The 2,286-nt window shown below is 44.5% G+C and overlaps 1 pseudogene; it reads left to right on the top strand.

Moving 5' to 3' along the window:
- The first annotated feature begins 1,229 nt into the window (after positions 1–1,229).
- LOC107138960 lies at positions 1,230–1,640 on the top strand (annotated as a pseudogene).
- The last annotated feature ends 646 nt before the right edge of the window (positions 1,641–2,286 follow it).

The following is a 2,286-nucleotide window of genomic DNA, read 5'->3' as shown; positions in this document are numbered from 1 at the left end:
TGAAGCCCAATGATATGTATAATTATAATGTACCAATAGAAAGGAAAGAGGTGAGTTTCTTCTTGATTTCCAGAAATGATTCGTCCAGGGAAAGCACCGACAGTGGCAAACATCTTTTTATGAGGGCTGAATAGCAAATAAGCTCTTGATTGCTTAATGTACCCCAGACTGGTTTTTAACGTGGTTGAATTATGTTTCCAAACATTAAGAAGCATTTCCTCTTTCCTACGTGGTAGAGGAGCCAGGTTGTGAAACACTCATCCCAAACACACCACCAGGGAATTCCAAAGTGTCATTTCTGTGCATCAGGTTTAATTGACAGTACGTATTAACTAAACCAGTGCTCACAGTTTACAAGAAAACAGGAACAGTTGACTTATAAAAAGAGTATTTCAAGATCCCATGTGAAAATTGCTTTTTTTCCAGATTTAACTGTCAGGACTCTTGGTTTGAACATTTCTGAAACACAAAAAGACTTTACATTATCTAGGGGTGGAGGAAAAGATGATGGGGGCTTTGATGTTCTGAGGGGGATGGTATTTATCCTTTTCAGTGCATGAATTTAAACCAGATGATGCATTTAAAATGGGCTCCATTTTAAGCCACTGTACATTAAGTGGAGCCCTACGGAAAACACTCATTTCCTCTCTGGCAGTAGCTGGTGTGAGATCAGCCTCCTAGGAGTGGCAGCTGCGGGGCCAGCTTCTGCTGCCAGGTTGCAGCCGCTCCTTGCCCGAGCACTGCTGCCCGCCAGTGCCTGTCTGCAAAGACTAGAACTTCATAGCCTAGATCATTGCACCTAAGTGAAACAATACACCCCAAAACATTGGGTGGGGTTTCAGATGGTGAGGGGCAGTGACAGTGTCTAATACAATTATCATCAATCAATATATCGTGTTTATTAAATGAAAATGTCCATAGGAGGATACATTCTTTTCCTGTGGTTACTGTAACAAATCACCACAAACAGGGTGCTTAAAACAATAGAGAGAAATCCTCTTGAAGTTCTGCCGGAAATCAAGGTGTCAGCAGGCCATGCCCTCTCTAGGCTGGTCTCAACCTCTTCCAGCTTCTGGGGCCTGGTTCATGGTGGCACCACTCCATTCTCTGCCTCTGGTCACTTTGTCTCTACTTGTGTCTTCTCCTCTGTGCGTCTCTTATAAGGACATTACTCAGTTAACTTACAAAACCAGAAGAAATGCGTAGACCTTTTCCCTTTTGCGGCCAAAATGAAGTTCAATGCTTTTGTGACTTTTGATGGAAACAAGAAACTGCAAAAGACATTTCAATGCACCTTCCCACATTCGCAGGAAGATAATGTCTTCCCCTCTCCAAAGAGCTGAGACAGAAGCACAAGGTTCTATCTACACCCATCCAGGAGGATGATGAAGTTCAGGTTGGGTGAGGACACTGGTCCAGGTTTACAGAAGAATCATGTCATCTCTATTGAATAGACGCAGTGGGAAAAGTCCATTTGCACAGCTGTGCATATGGACATTCACCCCAGCAAGGTTGTAATAGCCAGGCTAAACCTGGACAAAGACCACGAAAAGATCCTAGAATGGAAGGCCAAACCTTGCCAAGTGGGAAAGGAAAAGGGCAAATAGAAAGAAGTGACAACTGAGAAGATGTTGGAATGAAGGAACCATATATAACTTACACTAAAAAGTGCTAAATGAAAAAAAAAAAAAAAAGGACACTACTCATCTAGATGACCTGGGATGATCTCCTCCTCTTAAAATCATTAAGTTGATTACATCTGCAAGATGCCTTCTCCAAATAAGGTAACATCCTCAGGTTCCAGGACATGGGTATACCTTTGGGGGACCATCATTTGGCCCAGTCCACAGGACAACACATTTACATCTGGACATGGGCCCTTTGACTTGTCCATGTTACTTGGCTCACAGGCCCCCTCCTCTCTTCCATGGGGGTGCCCAGGACTGACAGTGTGTTCTGCTGGGCGGAGGAGGCTGCTGGGAGTGAGAGACTGGAGGGCAGGGGGGAAACCAGGATGCTGCCCGTGCTTTCCTGTGTCACTCAGCGACTTAGGGACTAACTTTCAGGAGAGGTCCCACTTTTTCTTTCTTTCCCTCTGTTTAGTTTGAAGTCCGGGTAACTCTTCAACTTCCACCCCCTTATTTCAGAATTTCTCCTTTAGCACATGCTGAATTCGGTTGTGTTTCTTAGGAACTTCATGTGTTGATCAATTGGACCACGAATGAGGGCAGAGGCACCTGATTTGTGTCCTCGGCTTCAGCACATGGAACCCGCATTCCTGCACAG

The sequence above is a fragment of the Marmota marmota genome, unplaced genomic scaffold (genome assembly GCF_001458135.2).
Source record: "Marmota marmota marmota unplaced genomic scaffold, marMar, whole genome shotgun sequence".
Lineage (NCBI taxonomy): Eukaryota > Metazoa > Chordata > Mammalia > Rodentia > Sciuridae > Marmota > Marmota marmota.
Note: the sequence above shows the minus strand (reverse complement) of the source record. Positions and strands in the feature narration are given on the sequence as shown.